General features: G+C 48.9%; 1 protein-coding gene across 5 annotated transcripts in view; it reads left to right on the top strand.

Annotated features, from left to right (window-relative positions):
* The first annotated feature begins 18,700 nt into the window (after positions 1 to 18,700).
* scaf11 (SR-related CTD-associated factor 11) overlaps positions 18,701 to 22,553 on the top strand; it is an 83,930-nt gene continuing 80,077 nt past the window's right edge. For 4 of the 5 annotated variants that reach the window (XM_070900240.1, XM_070900243.1, XM_070900244.1 and 1 more), the window contains exon 1: positions 18,701 to 18,911. The gene's annotated coding sequence lies outside the window, so the exon portion shown is untranslated. Of the gene's footprint in view, positions 18,912 to 21,759; positions 21,827 to 22,553 lie in introns of all 5 variants that reach the window. The other variant, XM_070900241.1, reaches the window with a different exon arrangement.

Raw genomic sequence — 22,553 nt, 5'->3', positions numbered from 1 at the left:
GCTTTGGCTTGGCTCTCTCCCTGTTAACCCCCAAGTCCTTTTGCCACAACGTTGGGTAGTGGTTACCAGTTTGGATGGTTCGATGATGCAGTAGAGTTTCCAGTGGGTTCTGGGTGTGATCCATGGCTACATACATCCATTTCCCCCCCCACCCCCCCACAGCGAGATTATGCAGCTGGCCCGTTACATTAACATACAGGATCAGACACAGTGCAAGTACAAAGAAAGGAAGTTGCAGTTTGTATCGTGACACCTTGGTTCAGTGACTTACATTCGTTATGTTTTGCGGTCGTGCACCAGGATTGGGTAGATTGCATTCATGGTTCAGTCATGGCAAGTACTGAGGTAGCAGTACAAGTATGCGAGGTCGCAGGTTCCACAGCAACCGGACGGGGTCCTAGTCGTCTGATAGTGGCGCTGTGCCCCCTGCTAGCGAGGTGGGCTTGGTTTGCTCACCTAGCCAGGACTCAGGGCCTTTGCCATTGCCTAGTGGTGGGTATAGCCACAGATGTGTGTGAGCTCCCTGTCCTCCTTTGAGGGCTGCAGAATCTTCTGCCTGCTCTCTAACGGTGTTGGGAACCTGGCTGTTCCAGGTCCCGCTTAGGGAACTCGTTGGTTCCGATCTTTCGCTCCCAGACATGGCCGAGGTAGCGACTGGGTCTGGGGACTGTGCCGTCTTCACTCGGGTGGTGGACAACAGTGGCCGACTGTGCGTATTGGTGCTGTTTTCGTTTCCAGGTCCGTGGCGAATAGTGCCATCGGGTGCCTGGAGAGTGGGATAGATCTGGGGCAGGGTATCAGGATCAGTGCCTTCACCCTCCTGAGGTTGCTGGCCTATAACTTGTGGGGACACCTGGGGCAGGGCATCAGGATCAGCGCCTTTACCCTCCCGAATTCACTCGCTTGCTACTTTTGGGAACACTCTGTTCCCGACATCTCGCAACAACATTTTGTTTTTACATTAGGAATAGTACTGACATCTCGCAACAACATTTTGTTCACAATCTTAATCGGTTCGTTACATTGATTGCCATGCACACAATGTCTCTTTAAGTTCAGTTGATTGCAGGTCTCCTTTAAGAGAACCCTGCTGGCTTTACCCCAATCAAATCTTTTGGTAGACACCACGTGTTGGTCCCTCAGCGTTGCATCTCGTGATATGGAAACAAATATCTTTTTTTTCAGCCACGCTGCCCCTCGTTGCAGCAGGGACACCATCTTGCCTCTGTCCTCGAGGTTGCCTGCCTTGATCCTTCTCTCCCGCGATTCTGCCACAAAAGCTGGAAGAATGCCTGTGAATTCGATCTTCCTCCCCAGGAGTCCTGCCACTGGAGCCGGGAAGGTACTTTTAGGTCGTTGCAGTCGGATCATTGCCACGCAGTCGTGATGGACAGTCTGTGCCTCAGGTGCTGCGCTGGTCTGTTCTCTGGTGCCTGGCCCAAGCAAAGTTGAGTTTTTGCTCTACCTCTGAGCATGGGGGACATCGATTCCTAGAGTGAAAAGGTCTTCCCATTTCCACTGGATCTTCCCCATCCACCTTCTTCCGAGTAGCGTTGGACCATCACCAGCAACAATCCACAGAGGTAACTTGTGCACCACACCATTATGGATTACACTTACATCCGCACTACCAAGGACTGGGATCAGCTCCTTGGTGTAAGTGCGCAACTTTTCCTGTACTGGAACCAGTTCATAGAAACATAGAAACATAGAAAATAGGTGCAGGAGTAGGCCATTCGGCCCTGTGAGCCTGCACCACCATTCAATAAGATCATGGCTGATCATTCACCTCAATACCCCTTGGGTCGTTTTTCGTTCCATAGCCTCTCAAAGACATCCTGGCTCATCACTGACTGGCTCGCTCCCATGTCCACTTCCATGAAGATTGGAACTCCGTTTATCTCGACTTCCATCTTCACTGGAGGACAATCGGTGGTACAGGTATACACTCCATACACTTCTTCTTGGGGCTGAGCTGCCTCTCTGGCCAAATCATCATACTCCCCACTGGATTCAAAGTCATCTACCAACTCCTCTGCTAGACGGTGTGTCGTATTTCTTTTACACATACCCTGGAGGTGGTCCTTCGTGTTACAGGCTTTGCATAAGTACTCAGCAAACCGACACTGGTGAGCCCTATGGTTTCCTCCGCAACGCCAGCATGGTGCTACTCGATTAGCACCCCTCGGCGGACTTTGAATTCTGGAACCTTGAGGTCTGTGCTCTCTGCCCTGGGCAGAGCCATGTTCTGTGAAAGGCACCATTCTGTGTACAGTACTTGCCGGGGTTGAGTCCACAGGATGAATAATTTGCTTGGTGCTGAACGCCTGACTGATGCTGATGCTGATGGCCTTCTGAAAGTTGACTGTGGTGTCGGCAGATAATAGTTTGTGAAAGAGGCATGTGGCCAATTCCTATAATGAAGATGCCTCGCAATGTCGAAAACACACGGTGCTGCAAGTCTCCTGAGGTCGGCAGCATATTTTGCAATCTCCTGGCCCTCAGGTCTGTGGTGAGTGTAGAATCTGTGCCTGGCTGTGAGGATGCTCTGTTTTGGTTTTAGTTGGTCGCAAATTAGTTCAGTCAGCTCATCGTAAGTCTTATCCTTGGCCTTTGTCGGTGCCAGCAAGTCCCTAACGAGGCGGTAGACCTCGGGCCCACAATTGGTCAGCAGTATAGTTTGCGCTTCTCCATCAATGTGTCCATCTCCACTGCCAGGTAATTTGCCACGAAATATTGCTTGAGCCTTTCCGTGATGGCATCCCAATCATCACCCCCTGCGAAGTCTTTTAGCGTGCCAAAGGTAGCCATAATGGCGTGAAAGTCCGCATTCTCGTCGCCAGTTGTTATGTCTGTAATGCACTTATGAATGACTTCACAAGGCAAAGTGTTGTACTCAAACTTTAGTGACCTTGGTCCTTTATTAATAACTCCAGAGTGAGGCACAAGCATGGGTGGGCAGCCTTTTATACGGGACCCTGCACACCTATGCAGGTGACCCTCAGGTCTCCCACCGCAGTGCCCTCTGGTGGACAGCCTCTGCCACAGGGGCAGGGAACCCCGGTCTCCACAAGTTGCACCCTCTAGTGGTGCCAGCATAGTATATACACAGTGTAAACCTTATTGATAGTATGTCAGGTAACAATTCTCCATCTTATGCAACTATACAGTGACTACATAGAGACTATATCTATAGTCTGCATATATAACAGCTACCCCACCTCCTTTTCCTTTCTGTCTGTCCTTCTGAATTGTCAAATACCCCTGAATATTTAGTTCCCAGTCCTGGTCACCTTGCAACCACGTCTCTGTAATGGCTATCAGATCATACCCATTTGTATCTATTTGTGCCATCAACTCATCTATTTTGTTACGAGTGCTGCATGCATTCAGATAAAGAACTTTTAAATTTGTTTTTTTACTATTTTTTCCTGCTTTGACCACACTTTCTGATTCACCGTTATGTTTATACATTCTGTCCCTTCCTGTCACGCTCTGGTTTTCATTTCCCCCAGTACAACCTTGCTCTATTGCCTTCTCCTTATTCTTTGACTTTTAAAATTTTCGCTCAACTGAATCCTCCACCCCACTAATTAGTTTAAAGCCCTCGCTACAGCCCTAGTCATATGATTCACCAGGACCCAAGTCCAAGCACGGTCTAAGTGGAGCCCATCCGAACGGAACAGCTCCCTCTTACCCCAGTACTGGTGCCAGTGTCCCACAAACCAAAACCCATTTCTCCCACACCAGTCTTTGAACCAGGTGTTTAATGCTCTGATCTTATTTACCCTAAGCTAATCTGCTTGTGGCTCAGGTAGTAATTCAGAGATTATTACTGTCATGTATGTAACCACAATGTAACACCACTGTATTACTGTATACACTCAACCTAGATGCACACTTTGACCACAAGGGGTGAACTTGTGGGAGACACTCCTTACCTGATCACACAGGTATAAAAAGGGAGGTCCCACGCAGGGTCATCGTCTTTGGAGTCCTGTGAATAAAGAGTTAAGGTCACAGAGTGACCAAGTCCCCAGAATGTGCCTCGTGTGGTTTCATACTGTAGAGTAAGGACTTTACATTGGCGACGAGAAACGGGAATTCACGACCCACGAGAATGGCCACCGGTAGCACAGAGGCATGGTACTGTGTTGGGGAAGACTGGGATGATTTTGTCGCGAGGCTTCAGCAAAGCTTCGTTACGAAAGAATGGCTGGGGGATGCAGCGGCCGACAAGCGAAGGGCTCATCTTTTGACCAGTTGCGGACCAAAGACTTACGCGCTCATGAAGGACTTACTAGCACCTGAAAGGCCGGCGGACAAAACCTTTGAAGAACTTAAAAATTGATCGGGGAGCACCTCAAACCGGCAAGTAGCATACATATGGCCCGACACAGATTCTACACCAACCAACGTCGGGAAGAACAGAGCATACCGGACTTCGTAGCGGACCTCCGGTGTTTGGCCAGCCACTGTAAGTTCACAGACGCCTGCAGTGGGGAGATGCTAAGGGACTTCTTTATCGAGGGCATCGGTCATGCGGGAATTTTCCGCAAATTAATTGAGAACAAGGATTTGACCTTGGAAGCGGCGGTGTTGATAGTTCAAACTTTCATGGCGGGGGAGAAAGAGACGAAAATAATATACGCGCGCAATTCTGTCTCTAATGCGGTGATGGATCAGGGAGTCAACATCATCGATGCGACTCAGAGCCCCACAGGCAGGCAAAGGCAGTCCGACACTCCACAGGCAGCAATAGACCCCAGAGTAGGACTTCAACAGAGACAATGGCAGGCTGAACGGACATTCACGCCATCACAGTGGACAATGCGGCCCGGGATGGGGCCACTGACACCCACTAATAGGGTACTTAAGAGCAGTAAAAGGGACAGTCAGTGCGGAATGCCTGGCCATAGTCCCTCTGTTCCCAACAATGAAAACTTTAACATGCTGGAGGTGTGGGGGAAAACACTCAGCTAGATCTTGCAGATTTCAATAGTTTGTTTGCAGGAACTGCAATCTCAGTGGCCACTGAGCTCGAATGTGCACGAAGCCTGCAACCAGACTAATATATGAGGCGGATGGACCAGAAGAGGGTTCTTTGAGGCAGGATGACTTTTGGGGCAAATCGATGGACACCGAGGTTCAGCGGGTCCATGTGGTGAATATTCACAGTTCATACACCAAAACGCCACCAATGATGATGAGGGTTTTATTAAACGGTATCCCAGTACGCATGGAGCTGGACACGGGCCAGCCAGTCACTCATGGGCGTTTAGCAATTTGAGAAGCTATGGCCACTTAAAGCCAGTAGACCCAAATTAACACGTATTGAGACACAATTACGGAATTACACTAAAGAAATCATTCCGGTGCTAGGCAGTGCAATGTTGACGGTCACACACAATGGGTTAGTGAACCGGCTGCTGCTCTGGATTGTCCCGGGCAATGGCCCCGCACTGTTGGGGAGGAGCTGGTTAGCTGAGATGAACTGGAAATGGGGGGATGTTCACGCAATGTCATCTGTGGAGCGAAGTTCATACTTACAAGTCCTACAACAGTTCGATTCACTATTCCAACCTGGCGTCAGGACTTTCAAAGGCACTAAAGCAATGATACACATCATCCCGGATGCCAGGTCAGTGCACCACAAAGACAGAGCGGTGCCATATGAGATGCGGGAAAAGAGCGAGAGCAAACTGGACCGGCTGCTGAGAGAGGGCATCATCTCGCCTGTTGAATTCAACGACGGGGTGAGCCCCATCGTTCCCGTCCTAAAAGCGGATGGCTCTGTCAGGATCTTTGGTGGTAAAAACAGAGAGACAGACTATTATCTGAATGGTGACAGATTAGGAAAAGGGAAGGTGCAACGAGACCTGGGTGTCATGGTACATCAGTCATTGAAGGTTGGCATGCAGGTACAGCAGGCGGTTAAGAAAGCAAATGGCATGTTGGCCTTCATAGCGAGGGGATTTGAATACAGGGGCAGGGAGGTGTTGCTACAGTTGTACAGGGCCTTGGTGAGGCCACACCTGGAGTATTGTGTACAGTTTTGGTCTCCTAACTTGAGGAAGGACATTCTTGCTATTGAGGGAGTGCAGCGAAGGTTCACCAGACTGATTCCCGGGATGGCGGGACTGACCTATCAAGAAAGATTGGATCAATTGGGCTTGTATTCACTGGAGTTCAGAAGAATGAGAGGGGACCTCATAGAAACGTTTAAAATTCTGACGGGTTTAGACAGGTTAGATGCAGAAAGAATGTTCCCAATGTTGGGGAAGTCCAGAACCAGGGGTCACAGTCTGAGGATAAGGGGTAAGCCATTTAGGACCGAGATGAGGAGAAACTTCTTCACCCAGAGAGTGGTGAACCTGTGGAATTCTCTACCACAGAAAGTAGTTGAGGCCAATTCACTAAATATATTCAAAAGGGAGTTAGATGAAGTCCTTACTACTCGGGGGATCAAGGGTTATGGCGAGAAAGCAGGAAGGGGGTACTGAAGTTTCATGTTCAGCCATGAACTCATTGAATGGCGGTGCAGGCTAGAAGGGCTGAATGGCCTGCTCCTGCACCTATTTTCTATGTTTCTATGTTTCTATGACTACAAGGCCACCATCAATCGGGTGTCCCAACAAGATCAATACCCGCTCCCGAGAGCAGAGGATCTACTCGCCATGCTGGCAGGCGGCAAGCTGTTCACCAAGTTGGACCTCACTTCAGTCTATCTGACCCAGGAACTGGCCGACGAATCTAAACTACTGACCACCATCACCACGCACAAGGGACTGTTCGTTTATAACAGGTGCCTGTTTGGCATTCAATCAGCGGCCGCGATTTTTCAAAGAAACATGGAAAGCCTGCTTAAATCCATTCCTGGAACAAACGTTTTCCAGGACGACATCCTCATCACGGGTCGAGACACCAAGGAACACCTCCACAACCTGGAGAAGGTGCTACGCCGACTGGACCGGGTAGGCCTGCGACTCAAGAAGTTTAAATGTGTGTTCTTAGCTCCTGAGGTTGAGTTTCTGGGCAGGAGGGTTGCTGCAGATGGGATTCGGCCCACCGAATCCAAAACAGAGGCGATTCGACGAGCACCCAGGCCCTGCAACACATCGGAGTTGCGTTCATTCCTGGGACTGTTGAATTATTTCGGGAACTTTCTGCCGAACTTGAGCACGTTGTTGGAGCTGCTACACGTGCTCCTGCGTAAGGGTTGCGATTGGTTTTGGGGGAACTGTCAGGAACGGGCTTTTGATCGGGCGCGAAACCTACTTTGTTCAAACAAGTTGTTGACCCTGTACGACCCCTGTAAAAAAACTGGTTCTGACATGTGATGCATCGTCCTATGGGGTTAGGTGCGTGTTGCAGCAGGGCAATGCTGAGGGTCAACTACAACCTGTGGCTTATGCCTCCAGGTCGCTCTCTCAAGCAGAACGGGGATATGGGATCGTCGAGAAGGAAGCGCTTGCATGGAGCAAGAAAAAAATGCATCAGTACCTCTTTGGTAGGAAGTTTGAATTAGACGGACCACAAGCCATTAATATCCCTGTTGTCAGACAGCAAGGCTATCAATGCCAATGCATCAGCTCGCATACAGCGATAGGCTCTCACGCTGGCTGCTTATGACTACTCCATCCGGCACCGGCCCAGCACTGATAATTGTGCTGACGCGCTCAGCAGGCTTCCACTGGCCACCACTGAGGGGGCAGCGGAGCAAAGCGCCGAGATGGTCATGGCTGTCGATGCCTTTGACAGTGCAGGCTCCCCCATCACAGCCCACCAGATTAAAATCTGGACAGAGATCCCCTCCTACCCCTGATTAAGAAATGTGTCCTGACTGGGGATTGGGCACCCGCACAGGGAGCATGCCCTGAGGAGGTCAGACCGTTCCACAGACGGATGGATGAGCTCTCCATCCAAGCCGATTGCCTACTATGGTGCAGCCGGGTAATTATGCCCCAGAAGGGCAGGGAGGCATTCATCAGGGAACTCCACAGCGAGCACCCAGGCATTGTGCTGATGAAGGCCATTGCCCGGTCACACGTTTGGTGGCCTGGAATTGATTCAGACCTGGAACACGGTGTTCGCAGGTGCACGACGTGTGCCCAGCTGGGTATTGCCCCCAGGGAGGCCCCGCTCAGCCCGTGGCCCTGGCCCACCAGGCCATGGTCACGCATTCATGATGACTACGCGGGCCCGTTCATGGCAAAAATGTTCCTTATTGTGGTAGATGTGTACTCGAAATGGATCGAGTGCATCATTCTGAATTCATGCACATCATCCACCACTGTGGAAAGCCTACGTGCGATCTTTGCAACCCACGGCTTGCCGGACATCCTGGTTAGTGGTAATGGCCCATGTTTCACAAGCTACAAATTCCGAGAGTTTATGTCGGGCAATGGCATCAACCACGTCAGGACTGCGCATTCAAGCCGGCCTCCAATGGCCAGGCAGAACGTGCGGTCCAAATCATTTAGCAAGGTATGCTCAGGATTCAAGGACCCTCCCTACAATGCCACCTATCGCGTCTCCTGTTGGCCTATAGATCCCGATCGCACTCGCTCATGGGGGTACCGCCCGCTGAGCTACTAATGAAACGGACACTCAAAACTCGGTTGTCCCTCATTCACCCAGTCCTGACCGACATTGTTGAGGGCAAGCGCAAGTCACAAAACGAGTACCATGACTGCAATTCGAGAGGGAGATGTATAGAAATAAATGATCCTGTATTCATCCTCAATCACGCCATGGGGCCTAAATGGCTTGAGGGCATTGTAATTGACAAAGAGGGGAATAGGGTCATCGTGGTAAAACTCAACAATGGTAAGATATGCCGTAAGCATCTGGACCAAGTAATAAAAAGGTTCAGCATCGACACGGAGAAACCTGAAGAAGACCATGAGATGGAGCTCACAACACCGCCAGTGAACGAGCAACAAGAGCAATCAGAAGAATGCACAGTCCCAGCGGTCAGCCCGGACAGGCCAGAATCACCACAGGTGACAGACACTCACATCAGTGTCCAACAACCAGAGCCCCAACTGCGGCGCTCCACGAGGGAGCGTAGACCACCTGAAAGACTAAACCTATGATCCCAATAAGACTTTGGGGGGGGGGAAGCTAATGTCATGTATGTAACCACAATGTAAAACCACTGTATTACTGTATACACTCAACCTAGATGCACACTTTGACCACAAGGGGTGAACTTGTGGGAGACACTCCTTACCTGATCACACAGGTATAAAAAGGGAGGTCCCACGCAGGGTCGTCGTCTTTGGAGTCCTGTGAATAAAGAGTTAAGGTCACAAAGTGACTTGTCCCCAGAATGTGCCTCATGTAGTTTCATACTGTAGAGTAAGGACGTTACAATTACCTTTGTGGTTCTGCTTCTTAATTTGGCCCCTAGCTGCTCATAATCCCTCAGCAGAACCTCTTTATTTGTCCTACCTATGTTGTTGGTACCCACGTGGACCACGACAACTGGATCTTTCCCCTTCCCACTCCAAGTTCCTCTCCAGCCCTGAGCAGATGTCCTTAACCCTGGCACCGGGTAAACAACACAGCCTTCGGGACTCACGCTCTCGGCTGCCTTATCTATCCCCCTAATGATACTGTCCCCACCACTACAACAGTTCCTTTTATTCCCCCCACTTGAATGGTCCCCTGTACCACAGTGCTGTGGTCAGTTTGCTCAGCCTCCCTGCAGTCCCTGCTCTCGTCCACACAGGGAGTAAGAGCCTCGAATCTGTTGGACAAGAGTAAGGGCCGAGGCTCCTCCATCACTAATCGTGACTCATAGTCACACCCTCCTGTCCCTGACCACGGATCGAATTTGAATGAATTAATCTAATTGATGTGACTAGCTCCTGGATCGCAGCGTCCAGTTAACTCTCCCCCTCCCTGATTGTTCGTAGTGTCTGCAGCTCGGACTCCAGCTCAACAACACGGAGCCGAAGTTTCTCTAGCTGCAGACATTTGCTGCAGATGTGGTCGCCGTGGACCTCAATTGGGTCAACCAGCTCCCACATGTTGCAGCAGTGACACATCGTCTGTCCTGCCATCTCTAATGTATTTAATGAATTAGATTTAGTTTTTAGTTATTAATCCAAGCCCCTAATTTAAGGCCCTTAATTTAAAGTAAGAAGAGAGAAAAACGCACCAACCAATCACTTCCCTGCCTTCCTGTGACGTCAAATGTAGTCGCCCTGTTGTCCTTTGTCGTCCTCTCTTACTTGCTCACGCTCATCCCCGCAGGGACCGCAGCTCGCTGCTTTTATCCCCGCTGCCGGTGTGGTGTCTCCTCACAGGTCAGGTCGGGAAGGCTGTTCTCTGCAGCCTCGACCAAGAGTTCCCAAGGCTGTGTTGCCTGCCCGGTACCAGGGTTATGGATGAACTCCTTGCGGCTGGAGAAGAATTTGGAGTGGAATGGGGAGGATCCAGTTGTTGTAGACCATGTAGGCACCAATGATATAGGTCAAAGTAGGAATGAGGTTCTGCTGAGGGAGCTTGAGGAGCTAGGGTCAAAATAAAAAGTACAGAACCTTACAGGTAATAATCTCTAGATTGTTACCTGAGCCAATTGGCATAGGGACAAGCAGATTAGGCTAAATGCGTGGCTGAAAGAGTGGTGTGTGAGGCAGGAGTTTCTATTCATAGGGCACTAGCAGCAGTACTGGGATGGGTTTCACTTAAACCGGGCTGGGATCAGTGTCCTGGTGAATTGGATAACTGGGGTGGTAGATAGGGCTTTAAACCAATGAAGTTGTCACACAAGAGATTATTCCACAAAATTAGAGCTCATGGGATTGGGGGTATTATTTTGGCATGGATTGAGGATTGGTGAATGGACAGAAAACAGAGAGTAGGAATAAAAAAGTAATGTTTGGGTTGGCAGGCTGTAACTAGTGGGGTATCGCAAGGATCAGAGCTGGGGCCTCGGCTATTCACTATCTATATCAATGATTTAGATGAGGGGACCAAATGTAATATATCCAAGTTTGCTGATGATACAATGCTAGGAGGAAAAGTAAGTTGTGAGCAGGATGCAAAGAGTCTGCAAAGTGATATGGACAGGTTAAGTGAGTGGGCAAGAAAATAGAAGATAGGATATAATGTAGCGAAATGTGAAGTTATTCGCTTTGGTAGGAAAATAGAAAAACAGAACATTTTTTAAATGGTGAGAAATTGGGAAATGTTGGTATTCAGGGGGACCTGGGTGTCCGTGTACACGAATCACTGAAAGTTAACATTGCAGGTATAGCAAGTAATTAGGAAAGCAAATGGTATGTTGGTCTTTGTTACAAAATAATTGGAGTAAAAAGAGTGAAGAAGTCTTATTACAATTATATAGGGCCCTGGTGAGACCGCACCTGGAGTAATGTGCATAGTTTTTGTCATGTATTCAACCAGCATTGTAATCCATGTATAAACTGACCTAAGTTGTACACCATGAGAACACTGACCACTAGGTGGGAGACACTCCTAACCTGGACCTTCAGGTATAAAAGGGGAAGCTCCACCCACCTTCATCACTTGAGTGCTAAGGAATAAAGGACAGGTCACAGACTGACCTTCTCTCAAGCATGGGCCTCGTGTGCATTTATACTGTGTAGTAAGGACCTATCAACGGCGACAAGAAACTGGCATGGCCACTAGCAGAACAGACGAGAGGTACTGTGTTAAGGAATGGTTGGGACAGAGATTCAACATTGTTAAAGCAGCACACAGTTCTCCAGGCAGACAAGGGCAGTCAGGCATGCCCCAACATGTAGTCGAACCCAGAGGGGGAGTTCGACAGAAACAATGGCAAGCTGAACAGCGATTCACGCCATTGCAAGGGACAATGCGGCCAGTAATGGGGCCATCAACACCTGTTAATGGTGCACTCAAGGACAATAACAGGGGCAGTCAGGGACGATCGACTGGCAAGGGACCTTTTGTTTCAAACTGCAACTCATGCTGGAGGCGTGGAGGCATACATTCAGCCGGAGTTTGCAGAGATGAGCAAAATACCTGCAGAAATTGCAGAAATGGACACTGGGGGAAATCGCTGGAAGCTGAAGTTCAGCGAGTTCATGTGGAGCACATATACAGTTCATACACCAGGACGCCACCGATAATGATGAAAGTGCTCCTCAATGGCATCCCAGTATCAATGGAGTTAGACACGGGTGCCAGCCAGTCCCTGATGGGTATCAAACAGTTCAAAAAGTTGTGGGCATCCAAAGCCAGGAGGCCAAAATTATCGCCGATTGACGCACAGCTACGGACTTACACAAAGCAGATCATTCCAGTGCTAGGCAGCGCCACGGTAGTCGTGACCCACAAAGATTCGGAGAACAGGTTGCCACTCTGGATTGTCCCAGGGAACGGTCCCGCACTACTGGGGAGGAGTTGGCTTGCTGTCGTGAACTGGAAATGGGGCGATGTCAATGCAATTTCCTCTGTGGAGCGAGTATCATGCTCACAGGTCCTGGACAAATTTGACTCATTATTTCAACCCGGCATTGGCACTTTCATGGGGGCCAAGGTAGTGATTCACATAAACCCGGACGCCAGACCAGTACACCACAAGGCCAGAGCGGTGCCGTACGTGATCCGGGAAAAGATAGAAGGCGAATTGGACCGCCTGTTGAGGGAAGGCATCATCTCGCCAGTCGAATTCAGTGACTGGGCGAGCCCGATTGTGCCGGTGCTCAAGGCGGATGGGTCGGTCAGGATATGTGGCAATTACAAGGCCACTATCAATCGGGTGTCACTCCAAGACCAGTACCCGCTACCGAGAGCGGGGGACCTCTTTGCGACGCTATCCGGTGGCAAACTTTTTTCAAAATTGGACCTGACCTCAGCTTACATGACCCAGGAGCTGGCGAGTGAGTCGAAGAAGCTGACCACCATCACGACACACAAGGGGTTGTTTGAGTACAACAGATGTCCGTTCGGGATTCGCTCGGCCGCTGCGATCTTCCAACGAAATATGGAAAGCCTCCTCAAGTCGATTCCAGGGACGGTGGTTTTTCAGGACGACATCCTCATTACGGGTTACGATACTGAAGAACACCTCTACAACCTGGAGGAGGTGCTACGCAGACTGGACCGGGTAGGGCTGCGACTGAAAAAGGCGAAGTGCGTCTTCCTAGCTCCAGAGGTAGAATTCCTGGGGATGAGGGTAGCAGCAGACGGGATCAGCCCTACTGCATCCAAGATGGAAGCGATCCAGAGAGCACCCAGACCCCGTAACACGACGGAGCTGCGTTCGTTCCTGGGGCTCCTGAACTATTTTGGGAACTTTCTTCCCAAATTAAGCACGCTGCTAGAGCCGCTACATGTGCTCCTACGCAAAGGTCGCGAATGGGTCTGGGGGTACAGCCAGGAAAGGGCTTTTAATAGAGCACGCAATTTGTTATGTTCCAACAATCTGTTAACGCTATATGACCCATGTAAGAAACTTGTGTTAACGTGCGATGCGTCGTCCTATGGTGTCGGGTGTGTGTTGCAGCATGTCAATGCCAAGGGTCAGTTACAGCCGGTAGCTTATGCCTCCAGGAGTCTGTCCCAGGCAGAAAGGGGCTACGGGATGGTAGAAAAGGAGGCGCTCGCATGTGTATATGTGGTAAAGAAAATGCACCAGTACCTGTTTGGCAGGAAATTTGAGCTGGAGACACAAACCCCTAACGTCCCTTTTGGCCGACAACAAGACCATAAATGCAAACGCATCGGCCCGCATACAGAGGTGGGCACTCACGTTAGCTGCCTATGACTACACAATTCGGCACAGACCGGGCACCGAAAACTGCGCCGATGCACTCAGCAGGCTCCCACTAGCCACCACTGAGGGGGCTACCGAGCATGGTGCTGAGATGGTCATGGCTGTTGAAGCTTTCGGAAGCGAAGGCTCACCCATGACAGCCCGTCAGATTAAAGTCTGGACAAATAGAGACCCGCTATTGTCTCTAGTCAAGAAATGTGTCCTGAATGGGGACTGGGCAGCCACGTACAGGGCATGCCCTGAGAAATTTAAACCATTTCACAGGCGCAAGGATGAGCTCTCGATTCAGGCCGATTGCCTACTGTGGGGAAACCGCGTAGTCATGCCCCAGATGGGCAGAGAGGTGTTCATCAGAGAACTCCACAATGGGCACCCGGGCATTGTCACGATGAAGGCAATTGCCAGGTCACACGTTTGGTGGCCAGGGATAGACGCAGATCTGGAACTTTGTGTTCGCAGGTGCAACACATGTGCTCAGCTGGGCCATGCGCCCAGGGAAGTCCCCCTTAGCCCCTGGCCATGGCTCGCCAAGCCTTGGTCATGCATCCATGTGGACTACGCAGGTCCTTTCATGGGGAAAATGTTTTTGGTTGTAGTAGACGCCTACTCCAAATGGATCGAGTGTGACATTTTAAATTCAAGCACATCCTCTGCCACGGTAGAAAGTCTACGGGCAATGTTCGCCGCCCATGGTCTACCGGACATCTTGGTCAGCGACAATGGCCCGTGCTTCACAAGCACTGAATTCCAGGACTTCATGGCAGGCAATGGAATTAACCATGTTAGAACGGCACCGTTCAAGCCGGCCTCAAACAGCCAGGCAGAACGAGCAGTGCAGATAATCAAACAGGGGATGCTCAGATTCCAAGGGGGTTCCCTACAAACCCGCTTATCACGCCTCCTATTGGCCTATAGATCCCGACCACACTCGCTCACAGGGGTTCCACCCGCAGAGCTACTAATGAAAAGGATGCTCAAAACCTGATTATCCCTTATACACCCCACCATGAAAGAAATTGTCGAGAGCAGGCGCCAGTCACAATATCACTAACATGACAGGAATGCGAGGGCGCGATGTATTGATGTAAATGATCCTGTTTTTGTCCTCAACTACGCTGCAGGGCCCAAATGGCTCGCAGGCACTGTGGTTGCCAAAGAGGGAAATAGGATTCTGGTAGTTAAACTTACCAATGGACAAATCTGACGCAAACATGTGGATCAAACAAAAAGGAGGTTCAGCAACCCCATAGAAGAAGCAGAGGAAGAACACGATATAGAGTTCACTCCACCACCGAACACCGGAACCAAAGGGAGGAGAGCCCAGTCACTGTGGGCAGTCCAGACAGGCCTGAGGCACTGCAAACAGCAGACACTCAGGCCAGCGCCCAACAACCGGAGCCCCAACTCAGGCGCTCTACAAGAGAGCGTAAACCACCAGAGAGACTTAACCTGTGATCCCAATAAGACTTTTGGGGGGGAGGTGATGTCATGTATTCAACCAGCATTGTAATCCATGTATAAACAAGGACCTAAGTTGTACACCGTGAGAACACTGACCACTAGGTGGGAGACACTCCTAACCTGGACCTTCAGGTATAAAAGGGGAAGCTCCACCCACCTTCATCACTTGAGTGCTAAGGAATAAAGGACAGGTCACAGACTGACCTTCTCTCAAGCATGGGCCTCGTGTGCATTTATACTGTGTAGTAAGGACGTATCAGTTTTGGTCTCCTTACCGAAGGAAGGATATGCTTCCTTTGAGGGAGTGCAACCAAGGTTCACCAGACTGATTCCTGGGATGGAGGCATTGTCCTATGAGGAGAGGCTAAGTAGACTAGAGGGCAGCATTTGCGGTGAATATGACAGTGTACTCTCAAAGTACTGAGTACAGTTTTGGTCTCCTTATTCTCAGAGTACACTGTCATACCACCTTTGAAATTGACCGCAAGTTTGAGATTTCCACATGCACTTACTCTAAATCCCGAACTTGCGATCTGTCAAGATCCGACTAAACAGATCATCTGCTGTGACTGTCAAATCCTCATTGCTGGCGAGAGGTTGGGCTAATTGTCCACCAACTGTGCATTAATTACGCTGGAGAATGTTACAGCTGGTGCTAACAGGCACAGCAGCCTGTTTGCACAGCATAACGGGAGGGTGGATGAGAAAAATGATAAATAATTTAAAACCAACACATAAAAGTGCCATGTAGCAATCTACCAGGCAACTGTAAAGGCTCGGTTTACAGAATCTTCATGTAAATAACTATATTTACTCCAAAGTATTCCCGGTGCTTTTTAAGACCAAGTACTGTACTTGTCAAATAAATATTCACGCCATTTAATTTTCAAGTTGGTTGATGTCAGGCATCGGATTTCTGTTTCCTGATTGGCTAGTGAAAGGAGCACTGCCCCACGTGATCACAGGTACGTTTACACACAACAGTGTTCCCTGGGAACCGCGGGCCACTACACTGCGCACAACTCCGCAGTACTTCAAAGCAAGTTTTCGTTTGGGGTCTTGCACCAGGTAAGTTGGGAGGTCGGGTGTGTAATCTTTAGCTACGCCGCCAACCCCAATTTCAGGGCCGAGGCCTATATTCCCTAGAGTTTAGAAGAATGAGAGGTGATCTCATTGAAACATATAACATTCTTACAGGGCTTCTCAAGGTAGATGCTGGGAGGATGTTTCACTGGCTGGGGAGTCTAGAACCAGGGGACAAAGTCGCCGAATAAGGAGTCGGCCATTTAGGACTGAGATGAGGAGAAATTTCTTCACTCAAAGGGTTGTAAATGTTTGGAATTCTCTACCCTAGAGGACTGTGGATGCTCAGTCGTTGAGTATATTCAAGACAGAGATTGATGGATTTTTCAAGGGATTATGGGGATAGGACGGGAAAGTGGAGTTGAGGTAGAAGATCAGTCATGATCTTATTGAATGGCAGAGCAGACTCGAAGGGCCGAATGGCCTACTCCCACTCCTTTTTCTTATGTTCTTATGTTCTCACAAAAAATGTTGCATTTTCTACCTCTCCAGCTAATTTGACCAGAATCAATTCACAGTCTGGTTATTTAATTTCTGATGATCTTCACTACTATTACCTGAACTTCACCATTGATAAACTGCTCTGTCTTCCCAGCAAGGTAGCAATTACTGTAATTGTGATGTTGGATTGTACCACTGTACCTTATTGTTTGAGTTTTGTAGAAATGATTTTAACAAATGAATTTTGATTAATGCTATGTTTGATTAATGCTCTGTTCTGACGAAGGGTCACAGACCCGAAATGTTGACTCTGTTTCTCTCCACAGATGCTGCCTGACCCGCTGAGATTTCCAACATTTTCTGTTTTTATTAACAAATTAATTATTTGGTCACATAAATGCTCATTTTATAATAAAGATTATATCATTACAATGAATCACATTTATAGAAATATTAATTGTTCATTATATTTATTCTTCATGAAAGGAAGGATATTAGATGTGTGGAAATGGTACAGCACAGATGCACTAGATTTTGATTAATGTCATGTTTGATTAGTGATATTACAAATCTAAACTGACACTCCAGTGCAGTACTGTCAGAATTTCCTTCTTTTGGATGAGATGTTAAACCGAGGCCCTGTCTGCCCTCTCAGATGGACATAAATATCCCACGGCACTATTCGAAGAAGAGCAGGGCAGTTCTCCTGTTGTCCTGGACAATATTTATCACATGAATGAGAAGTTACAGTTATTGGAGCTATTTTCACTGGTTTCAAAAGTTAAAAGGGCATCTAAGAGAGGTTTTCAACATTATGACATCCTTGATAGGCTAAATAATTCTAAGCTGTTTCCACAATTGATGAATCAGTAATAAGGGACCAGAGATTCAGGATTTCTTTTTAACTAAAAGCACAAATGGGGAACCTAATTATTATTCTCAGTGGATTATTGGAACAAAGAATGCTTTCACACAGGAGACAGACATTTTGCATCATTTAAAAGAACTGGATAACTATTTGATACTGAATATAAAAGAATATATAGGAAGAGGAATGGGATTGGTTACCTCCAGTTGACCCACTAGGGATGGGTGGAATGACCTCCTGTGGTGTAATTTTAATGATCCAATTATATTCTAATGATTCAGCTGCAGTCATGGTCTTGTTTCCTGTGATCCAGTTTGCAGCAGATGGTGGTCAATGCCAATCAAAGCTTGTTCCGCTGGATCTGGCGAATAGAGGAACTGCAGGTGGGCCAAATGTCACTGCACTACCTGCCTGGATTACAGGCTGACACAGCGCCACGGTGTGGCCAATCCAGAAACTGCACACCACCAACCCTGCGGTGTGGCCAGGCTGGAAACTGCAGATTGCAGGGCGCCGCCGTGTGGCCAGGCTGGGAACTGCAGGCTGTCACAGCGCGACCGTGCGGTCAGTCCCGGGACTGCAGGCGGACACAGCGCCATCTTTTGGTCAGTCCGGGAACCACAGATTGCCAGCGCCGCCGTGTGGCCCCTCGGGGAAGTGCAAGCGGACACAGCGCCGCCGTGTGGCCCCTCGGGGAAAGGCAGGGGACAAGCGCCGCCGTGTGGCCCCTCGGGGAAGTGCAAGCGGACACAGCGCCGCCGTCTGGCCCCTCGGGGAAGTGCAGGCGGACACAGCGCCGCCGTGTGGCCCCTTGGGGAAGTGCAAGCGGACACAACGCCGCCGTGTGGCCCCTCGGGGAAGTGCAGGCGGACACAGCGCCGCCGTCTGGCCCCTCGAGGAAGTGCAGGCGAACACAGCGTCGCCGTGGGGCCGCTCGTGGAAGTGCAGGCGGACACAGCGCCGCCGTGGGGCCCCTCGGGGAAGTGCAGGCGGACACAGCGCCGCCGTCTGGCCCCTCGGGGAAGTGCAGGCGGACACAGCGCCGCCGTGGGGCCGCTCGGGGAAGCGCAGCTCCCGGGCTCCCCTCCCCCAGCCGGCGCGACATGTGGCCGTGAGGCTCGGGCCCGGCGCTTCCGCAGTGAGTGAGCGGCTTCAGCAGGCGCTGGGGGAGGGCCGGGGAACGGACCCAAAATCGGGCGGAACGAGCTGCGGGCCGGGGCGGCGATGATCACATGAGCCCGCGGCGGGACTGCGCTTGAAGCGGACAGAGAGCGGACCGAGGTGGGTGCGAGCGGAGCCGGGAGAGGCCCCGGCCCGGGACTTTACAAAGTGCGTGTGCGGCCGCCTCGGAGCCTCGGCCTCGGGTTGTTTTGGGAGCCCGGGGAATTTGAGCCGCCAGTCGCGAACTCTGAGGCGGGGCCTTTAATTTCAGGCCGTGCCGCCGAGGCTGGGCCTTTGTCCGGTGAGTGGAGGCGCCCCCGGGCCCTGAGCACAACAAGCGGCCGGGCCCGGCCCGGAGCTCCGAGTGCGGCGGCAGGCGGGGCCCAGTAGGGAGGCCCGGGCCCAGTGACAGCCCGGGGGGCGGGAGACCCAGAGAGAATAATCCGCTGGGAGACTGGGATCCACTGACAGACTGGGATCCACTGGGATTTGCATCGATCTACTGGGAGTTTGCGGCTGATCTGGGAGATTGGGATCTACTGAGAGATTGGGATCCTCTGGGATATTGGGATCTATTCAAATTGAGATCGATCTACTGGGAGTTTGAATCTGATTTGATGGGAGATTGGGGATCTGATTTGCTGGAGATTGGGGATCTGATTTGCTGGAGATTGGGGATCTGATTTGCTGGAGATTGGGGATCTGATCTGGGAGATTGGGATCTGATCTGGGAGATTGGGGATCTAATCTACTGGGAGATTGGGGATCTGATCTGGGAGATTTGGGATCTAATCTACTGGGAGATTGGGATCTGATCTGGGAGATTGGGGATCTAATCTACTGGGAGATTGGGGATCTAATCTACTGGGAGATTGAGATCTGATCTGCTGGAAGATTGGGGATCTGATCTGCTGGGAGATTGGGGATCTGATCTGGGACATTGGTATTTGATAAGGTGCCACATAAAAGGTTGCTACATTAGCTAAGGGCTCATGGGTTTGGGAATAATATATTAGCATGAATAGAGGATTCATTAACGGTCAGAAAACATGGAGTAGGGATAAATGGGTCATTTTCGGCTGGCAGGTTGTAACTAGTGTTGTGCTGCAAGGATCAGTGCTGGGGCCTCAGCTATTTACAATCTATATTAATAACTTGGATGAAGGACTCGTGCAATATATCCAAGTTTGTTGGCACTGCACAGCTAGTTGGGAAAGTAAGCTGTGAGGTGGACACAAAGATTCTGCAAAGGGATATAGACAAGTTAAGTGAGTGGGCAATAAGGTGGCGAATGGAGTATAATGTGGGGAAATGTGAGGTTATTCACTTTTGTAGGAAGATTAGAAAAACAATATTTTTTTTAAATGGTGAGAAACTATTAAATATTGGTGTTTAGAGGAATTTTGGTATCCTTGTACAGAAAACCTAAAGTTAGCACACGGGTACAGCAAGCAATTAGGAAGGCAAATGGCATGTTGGCTTTTATTGCAAGGGGGTTGGCGTACAAGAGTAAAGAAGTCGTACTACAATTGTACAGGGCTTTGGTGAGACCACACCTGGAGTACTGTGCACAGTTTTGGTCTCCTTATGAGGTAGGTCATACTTGCCTAAGCTGACGTGCAACAGAGGTTCACTAAATTGACCCCTGGGATGAGAAGGTTGTCCTATGTGGAGAGATTGAGTAGATTGGGCCTTTACTCGCTGGAGGTTAGAAGAATGAGAGGTGCTCTTGCTGAACCATGAGATTCTGAGGGGGATTAACAGGGTAGATGCTGAGAGGTTGTGTCCCTTGGCTGGAGAGTCTAGAACTAGGGGGCATAGTCTCCGAATAAGGGGTCGGCCATTTAAGACCGAGATGAGGAGAAATTTCTTCACTCAGAGGGAAGTGAATCTTTGGAATTCTCTACCCAAAAGGTCTTTGGATATTGAATCATTGAGTATATTCAAGACTGAGATAAATAGATTTTTCGACTCTCGGGGAATCAAGGGATATGAGGATTGGGCAGGAAAGTGGAGTTGAGGTCGAAGATCAGCCATGATCCTATTGAATGGTAGGGCAGGCTCCTAATTTTTATGATTTTATGAATAATTTACTGGGAGATTGTGAATATTAATTTGCTGGGAGATTGGGAATATTAATCTGCCAGGAGATTGGGAATAATCTGGGAGATTGGGAATAAGAATCATCATTTTCTTTTTTTGGTGGAGAGAATTCCAACTTGCAATAAAAAAACAGACAATAGTGACTTCTTTTGTTGCTCCACATTCCTGCTGAATGCTTTGACACTTCTGCATCCACCAGTTGAGGTAACCTACAATATATATGTTCAAAATAACTTGTAGAATCCATACTAGCTTTGAAAAAAGATAACTAACAAAGAAAAAGATTACAAGGATATGGAGAAAGGGCCGAGAATGGACTAAGTGGTTAGCTCTTTCCGAGAGCTGGCACAGGCACGATGGGCTGAATGCTGGGCTTCTGTACTGTAAAATTCTATGATTTCTAATTACTAGGCTACATTATATATTTAAATATTGGAACCCATTGGAAATTAAACACATCAATGCAGTGGTGTGTTACGTATTTTAAGCCGAATTGTTATTTTGGTCGTGGCCCCTGTTAAAATTTATGAAATCATTCCTCATCTGAAGTATTTCCTGTGTTTGGAACAATTGTTTACAAAATACTTTAGTTACGAAAAAGTCGAGTCTTAAAATGTTAGTAGAGTGAAAGGAAATTTTCCAGTTCCGTATTCTTTTCAAGTTTTTATTTGTACCAGAATCAAAGTAAAAGCAGACTAAAAATAAGACGAGTTCACTTGTTTGTTATTTTGAATAGTCTTGACTGTGAAAAAAACGTATCTAAAAAAATTATAAAATTAAAGATGGTATAAACTAAATGTACAACTTGGTGGCTGCACTTTAACAAAAATGGACTAACTCCTAGCATCATCACTTATTTATACAGGTACTTCACACACTGCACTTCCTGTTTATCCATATGTGATATTGGTACCTTGAAGGTTAACATCAAGGTAATATATTTTTTCATGCAGGAAGCAGGACTTGGTTTTAACTGTTTGCATGTAAAGCACATCTCTCAACCAATGTTCCCGATTCGCTGTGCAACCACAATCCCGCGCAGGCCTCTCACCAGTGTTCCAATGGCCAAAAACCGTGCATGCGTGGTCATTTGAATGGGCTGTGCAGCCCCTTAAGAGGGCCACTCACCCAAAAAAAGTTAGCGGGAACATTACTCTTAACTCCTTCCTGCCCCTTGGTATAAATGGTTCCAATCCAAATGAAAACTTAATACCAAGAGTACATTTGGAATGATTTAATTATTGACTGATTTGACACTGGGCTAATGGAAAGATGATTTAAGATCAGTTTTGTTGCAGTTGAAATTATCACAAATCTGCTGCTAAATGTACATGTTAGAAAAGGGATACCATCCATGTGAGCCTTCAGGCTGTTGTTTAATTTTTTTTTAAATTTATTCGTTCACGGGATGTGGGCATCGCTGGCAAGGCCGGCATTTATTGCCCATCCCGAATTGCCCTCGAGAAAGTGGTGATGAGCCGCCGCCTTGAACCGCTGCAGATTGTGGTGAAAGTACTCCCGCAGTGCTGACTTTGTCGTAGCGGTTTGGTACAACTGAGTGGTTTGCTAGGCCATTTCAGAGGGCAGTTGAGAGTCAACCACATTGCTATGGATCTGGAGTCCCATATAGGCCAGACTGGGTAAGGACGGCAGGTTTCC

This window comes from Pristiophorus japonicus, chromosome 15 (genome assembly GCF_044704955.1).
Source record: "Pristiophorus japonicus isolate sPriJap1 chromosome 15, sPriJap1.hap1, whole genome shotgun sequence".
Classification (NCBI taxonomy): Eukaryota; Metazoa; Chordata; class Chondrichthyes; family Pristiophoridae; genus Pristiophorus; species Pristiophorus japonicus.
This window is presented reverse-complemented; position numbering and strand designations above follow the sequence as displayed.